We start from the raw sequence: 7,426 nt of genomic DNA, 5'->3' as shown, positions 1-7,426 counted from the left end.
GATTCGGCTGTTAATCACATCCACGACTAAACTATGTTCATTGGAGTCTGTTTCTGCTGATAAACTCCAGGCCAGTTATAGGGGTTAATAGTCTGAATAAAAGTCAAATAAATCAGTTTTGTGTTAAACACAGTGTGTTGAGTCTTTTTAATATCTCTAACACAAGTTCATTTCTTTTGAAGTGCTCTCCCTCTCCCCTGTCTCCTCCACCTTCACCTCCAACAAGTGCGAGGAGCTCATGGTCTTCTTTGTCACTCAGATTGAGACCATCCAATCAGCTGTCTCTGCTGTTTCCCTCCCTTCCACTAGCCCCCCAGACCAAACTGTCTTGAAAGCTCCCCCTGTCCGAGCCCTGAACCCACATCTTTCTCTGGTTTCTCTCCGATCTTCCTCATTCCCTCTCCGAGCTCATCTTGTCCATGAGACTCACCTCCTGCTCCCTCGACCCTATTCCCACTAAACTGCTGACCACTTCACCATGTTAGCTGATGCTGTTAACAGTTCTCTCTCTTCAGGTACTGTCCCTCTCTCCTTTAAATCTGCTGTCATCACTTCATCCTCAAAAATAACAATCCTTGACCCCACCATCCTTGCAAACTGCTGCCTTCTCTCACCTCCCTTTCATCTCCAAAGTCCTTGAATGTGCTATTTCCCTTAGCGGAGGTGTCAATAACCAGGGGACATAGATATAAGGTAAGGGGCAGGATGTTTAGAGGGGAATTGAGGGGAAAGAAAATCACCCAGAGGGTGGTTGGAATCTGGAACACACTGCCTGGAGGATTGGTAGAGGTCAGAACCCTCACGACATTTCGAAAGTATTTAGATGAGCATTTGAAACACCATAGCATACAAGGCCACGGGCCAAGTTTTGGAAAATGGGACTAGAATAATTAGGTTCTGGATGGCTGGCACGGACACGATGGGCCAAAGGGCCTGTTCATGTGCTGTATAACTCTATGGCTTCCAAATCCATGCCTATCTTGACCGGAACTGCATGGTTGAATTCCTCCAATCAGGTTTCCACCCCTGCCACAGTACAGAAACCGCTCTTACAGCCGATGTAACTGAGACGAAGGTAAACTATCCCTCCTTATCCTTCTCCACCTGTCTGCAGCCTCTGACATGGTTGACCACACCATCCTCCTCCAACACCTCTCCACTGTTGTCCAGCTGCACCCTCCTGGTTCCCTTCTCATCTAATCAAAGCCAGAGTATCAGCTGCAATGGCTTCTCTTCCCACTCCTGGACAGTTACCTCTGATGTCCCACAAAGATCTATCCTTGGCACCCACCGCATCCTATTTCTTACCTACACACTGCCCATTGCCGACATCATCCGAAATCAGCATTAGTTTTCACATGTATTCTAATTAACCCCAGCTCCACGTCACCCCCAGCTCCACGTCACCCCCAGCTCCACGTCACCCCCAGCTCCACGTCACCCCCAGCTCCACGTCACCACCAGCTCCACGTCACCACCAGCTCCACGTCACCACCAGCTGGACGTCACCCCCAGCTGGACGTCACCTCCAGCTCTACGTCACCTCCAGCTCTACGTCACCTCCAGCTCTACGTCACCCCCAGCTCTACGTCACCCCAGCTCTACGTCACCACCAGCTCTTCGTCACCACCAGCTCTTCGTCACCACCAGCTCTTCGTCACCACCAGCTCTTCGTCACCACCAGCTCTACGTCACCACCAGCTCTACGTCACCCCCAGCTCTACGTCACCCCCAGCTCTACGTCACCTCCAGCTCTACGTCACCCCCAGCTCTACGTCACCCCCAGCTCTACGTCACCACCAACTCTACGTCACCACCAGCTCTACGTCACCCCCAGCTCTACGTCACCCCCAGCTCTACGTCACCCCCAGCTCTACTTCACCCCCAGCTCTTCGTCACCTCCAGCTCTACGTCATCACCAGCTCTACGTCATGCCTTTTCTCCGTGATGTGGGTGTCCTTGTGTCTCTCCAGGTTGGATGATCAGTTGAAGCCTCGTCCACACACAGAACATGTGTACAGTTTCTCCCCGTTGTGAATGGTGCGATGTTTTTTCAGGCTGTGTAACTGGTTAAAGCTCTTTCCACAGTCAGTCACTGGAACACTCTCACTCGGGTGTGTGTGTGTCTCGGTGCTTTTCCAGTCACACTGATGTTTGAAATCTTTTCCCGCAGACAGAACAGACAAACATTTCTCCTTCCACATTCTCAGTCCGATGATATTCAGGTCCTGATGAATCGAGTGACTGTCAGATCTTGATGTGATGTTTGGTTTGAATTTCCCGTCAGTAAATCCTCCCCTTCCGATACCCTGTAAAAGGAGTTTACAAAAGTCAGCACTGTCAGTCCAGGATAGAAATTCAGAACAGACAGTTCTAGTTTCTGTGGAACATTCTTTCCTCTCGTTTCCCCCAAACATGTGGTCCATTCAAACTAAAATAAGCCATAATAAGCAACAAAGTCACAACCAAAGCAAAGGGAACTGTCCCAACTAAACCAGAATGTTGTTACCAGTGTCTATGAGATACTCTGTATCAGAGGTGTCCACCAGTCACAGAAGGTATCTCCAGGGCCACCCATCTACTGGCAAGACCACGGATGAGAGGCTGGCAGCCAGAGTGACCACACTGCCATCCTCAACATGGTCCCTGCACATCCTGGATCTGCACATTGCCTGTATTAGCTGAGGCATAGAATATACGAGCAGGGAGGTTATGCTGGAACCATATAAAGTACTAGTTTGGCCACAGCATCTCTCATGGGCTTTCTTGGAATGACTAATGCAGTGGTTTCTTCTTGTCTTCAGCACCACAGTGTAGAAATGGCTTCTATTATCCTGCAGCTACCGATGGCCTTCTGGTTTGACTCTTCCATCAGCTTCAGGTACTAACACTGCAGCATTGTATATAAACCCAAATGTCAGTGTGAGGCTGGCCGATGGAGAGTCAGAACCAGGCATTGTTAGGAGAGGCATGTGCCAGGGATACCCATTGTCATCCTTATTATTCAGTATCTACGCAGAGGCGATGGTGAAGGCATCACTCGAAACAGTGGAGGCAGGAGTAAATGGCAATGGCCATCTTGCACAGGCAGTCCGATCTACAGACAACTAGCCAATGACAAATAGCACCATCGAAGGTCTTCAACATTAGTGGGCAGCTAATGTAACCCCACTATTTAAAAAGGGAGGTAGAGGGAAAGCAGGGAATTACAGACCAGTCAGCCTGACTTCGGTAGTGGGGGAAATTCTAGAGTCCATTATCAAAGATTTTATAGCAGAGCACTTGGAGAACAGTGGTAGAATCGGGCAGAGTCAGCATGTATTTACGAAAGGAAAATCATGCTCGACAAATCTACTCGAATTCTTCGAGGATGTAACTGGTAGAGTTGAGGAAGGGGAGCCAGTGGATGTGGTTTCGTTGGACTTTCAGAAGGCTTTCGACAAAGAGCCACATAAGAGATTAGCGTGTAAAATTAAAGTGCATGGGATTGGGGGTAGTGTACTGCGATGGATAGAAAATTTGTTGGCTGACAGGAAACAAAGAGTAGGAATAAACGGGTCTTTTCCCCAGCGGCAGGCAGTGAGTAGTGGGGTATCACAGGGATCGGTGCTAGGACCCCAGCTATTTACAATAAATATGAATGATTTAGATGAGGGAACTAAATGTAATATCTCCAAATTTGCAGGTGACACAAAACTGGGTGGGAGGGTGAGTTGTGAGGAGGATGCAGAGAGGCTTCAGGGTGATTTGGACAAGTTGAGTGAGTGGGCAAATGCATGGCAGATGCAGTATAATGTGGATAAATGTGAGGTTATCCACTTTGGTAGCAAAAACAGAAAGGCAGATTATTCTCTGGTTATAAACTGAGAGAGGGAAAATGCAGCAAGACCTGGATGTTCTCGTACACCAGTCGCTGAAGGTAAGCATGCAGTTGCAACAGGTGGTAAAAAAGGCAAATGGTATGTTGGCCTTCATAGCGAGAGGATTTGAGTACAGAAGCAGGGATGTCTTGCTGCAATTATACAGGGCCTTGGTGAGGCCACACCTGGAATATTGTGTGCAGTTTTGGTCTCCTTATCTGACGAAGGATGTTCTTGCTACAGAGGGAGTGTAGCAAAGGTTTACCAGACTGATTCCTGGGATGGCAGGACTGATGTATGAGGAGAGATTGAGTCGGTTATGATTATATTCACTGGAGTTAAGAAGAGTGAGGGGGGATCTCATAGAAACCTATAAAATTTAAGAAGGGTAGCAAGGATAATCCAGGAAGATATAGGCCGGTGAGCCTTACGTCAGTGGTAGGGAAACTATTAGAGAGGGTTCTTCGGGACAGGATTTACTCCCATTTGGAAACAAATGAACTTATTAGCGAGAGCAGCATGGTTTTGTAAAGGGGAGGTCGTGTCTCACTAACTTGATTGAGTTTTTTGAGGAAGTGACGAAGATGATTGATGAGGGAAGGTCGGTGGATGTTGTCTATATGGACTTTAGTAAAGCCTTTGACAAGGTCCCTCATGGCAGACTGGTACAAAAGGTGAAATCACACGGGATCAGAGGTGCGCTGGCAAGATGGATACAGAACTGGCTCAGTCATCGAAGATAGTGGACAGTGGATGGGTGTTTTTCTGAATGGAGGGATGTGACTAGTGGTGTTCCGCAGGGATCAGTGCTGGGACCTTTGCTGTTTGTAGTATATATAAATGATTTGGAGGAAAATGTAGCTGGTCTGATTAGTAAGTTTGCGGACGACACAAAGGTTGGTGGAGTTGCGGATAATGATGAGGATTGTCAGAGGATACAACAGGATATAGACCGGTTGGAGAATTGGGCGGAGAAATGGCAGATGGAGCTTAATCCGGACAAATGTGAGGTAATACATTTTGGAAGGTCGAATGCAGGTGGGAGGTATACAGTAAATGGCAGAACCCTTAGGAGTATTGACAGGCAGAGAGATGTGGGTGTACAGGTCCACAGGTCACTGAAAGTGGCAACGCAGGTGGATAAGGTAGTCAAGAAGGCATACAGCATGCTTGCCTTCATCGGTCAGGGCATAGAGTATAAAAATTGGCAAGTCATGCTGCAGCTGTACAGAACTTTAGTTAGGCCACACTTAGAATATTGCACGCAATTCTGGTCGCCACACTACCAGAAGGACGTGGAGGCTTTGGAGAGGGTACAGAAGAGGTTTACCAGGATGTTGCCTGGTCTGGAGGGCATTAGCTATGAGGAGAGTTTGGATAGACTCGGATTGTTTTCACTGGAACGACGGAGGTGCAGGGGCGACATGATAGAGGTTTACAAAGTTATAAGCGGCATGGACAGAGTGGATAGTCAGAAGCTTTTTCCCAGGGTGGAAGAGTCAGTTACTAGGGGACATAGGTTTAAGGTGCGAGGGGCAAAGTTTAGAGGGGATGTGCGAGGCAAGTTCTTTACACAGAGGGTGGTGAGTGCCTGGAACTTGCTGCCGGGGGAGGTGGTGGAAGCAGGTACGATAGCGACGTTTAAGAGACATCTTCACAAATACATGAATAGGAAGGGAATAGAGGGATACGCTCTCCGGAAGTGCAGAAGGTGTTAGTTTAGGCAGGCATCAAGATCGGCGCAGGCTTGGAGGGCCGAATGGCCTGTTCCTGTGCTGTACTGTTCTTTGTTCTAACAGGACTTGACAGGGTAGATTCAGGAAGGATGTTCCTGATGGTGGGGGAGTCGAGAACCAGGGGTCATAGTCCAAGGCTATCGGGTAAACCTTTCAGGACTGAGACGAGGAGAAATTTCTTCACCCAGAGAGTGGTGAGCCTGTGGAATTCACTACCACAGAAAGCAGTTGAGGCAAAAGCATTGTATGTTTTCAAGAAGGAGTGGGATATAGCTCTTGGGACTGAAGGGATCAAAGGGTATCGGGCGAAAGCGGGAACAGGTGACTGAGTTGGATGATCATCCATGATCATAATGAATGATCAGGCTCGAAGGGCCGAATGGCCTACTCCTGCTCCTATTTTCTATGTTTCTATGATGGATTCCTTGAACAGCGTAGTGGAGCAGTAAGGATGAAGGTTATCATCAGAAAGCCATCAGTGACGAAGGTGGGAAAAAACAGATCAGAGATAGACATTAAAGTAAATGGACAACAACTAGAACTAGGGCGGCACAGTGGCGCAGTGGTTAGCACTGCAGCCTCACAGCTCCAGCGACCCGGGTTCGATTGTGGGTACTGCCTGTGTGGAGTTTGCAAGTTCTCCCTGTGTCTGCGTGGGTTTTCTCCGGGTGCTCCGGTTTTCTCCCACAAGCCAAAAGACTTGCAGGTTGGTAGGTAAATTGGCCATTATAAATTGTCCCTAGTATAGGTAGGTGGTAGGGAAATATAGGGACAGGTGGGGATGTTTGGTAGGAATATGGGATTAGTGTAGGATTAGTATAAATGGGTGGTTGATGGTCGGCACAGACTCAGTGGGCCGAAGGGCCTGTTTCAGTGCTGTATCTCTAATGTAATCATGTGGGAGTTCAAATATCTTGTTACCATCCTGACAGAAGATGGGAGATGCATGAGAGAGATAAGATCGAGAATTGCAAAGGCCAAGAGTGCTTTCAACAGATGCAAGGAGTTGTTAACCAAGGGGCTGAGCATCAACCTTCAAGTGAGAATCATCAAACAGAGCAGAGGCAGGGACCCTGTGCAAGGCAGACATCGAGCAGTTAGAGGAGTGTGTGATGTGTGGTTCAAACTGGTTATATGGAGTGTGTTCCTGTACGGAGCAGAGACACGGACCCTGTGCAAGGCAGACATCGAGCAGTTAGAGGAGTGTGTGATTCAAACTGGTTATATGGAGTGTGTTCCTGTACGGAGCAGAGACATGGACCCTGTACAAGGCAGACATCGAGCAGTTAGAGGAGTGTGTGATTCAAACTGGTTATATGGAGTGTGTTCCTTTACAGAGCAGAGACACGGACCCTGTACAAGGCAGACATCGAGCAGTTAGAGGCGTGTGTGATGTGGTTCTGGAGACGAATGTTAAAGATCAGCTGATCAGAGGGTGACAAATAACAAAGGGGTCAGGAGATTCGATCCATCATCGGAGCTATCAGAAGAAGGAGAAAGAACTGGACTGGTCACATTGTCAGATATGAAGCCCTGCTGAAAACAGTGAGTGAAGGTAGAGTGGAGGGTAAAACACAATGAGGAAGGAAGAGACAATCCATGCTGGGTATGGTGAAGGAAGGACGATACGAGTATCTAAAGAAAAGGGCCATAGATAGGCAGATGTAAGAATGGGGAAAAATCCTGCTTAAAGCCAAAACACCTAAGAAAGAAGCCACAGCTGGAGTACTGCATGCAGTTCTGGTCACCGCACTATAGGAAAGATGTGATTACACTGGAGAGGGTACAGAGGATGTTGCCTGGACTGGAGAATTTTGTTATGAGGAAAGA

Source organism: Heterodontus francisci, chromosome 34 (genome assembly GCF_036365525.1).
Source record: "Heterodontus francisci isolate sHetFra1 chromosome 34, sHetFra1.hap1, whole genome shotgun sequence".
NCBI classification, from domain to species: Eukaryota; Metazoa; Chordata; class Chondrichthyes; order Heterodontiformes; family Heterodontidae; genus Heterodontus; species Heterodontus francisci.
The sequence above is the reverse complement of the archived record's forward strand: the minus strand, read 5'-3'. Positions refer to the sequence as shown.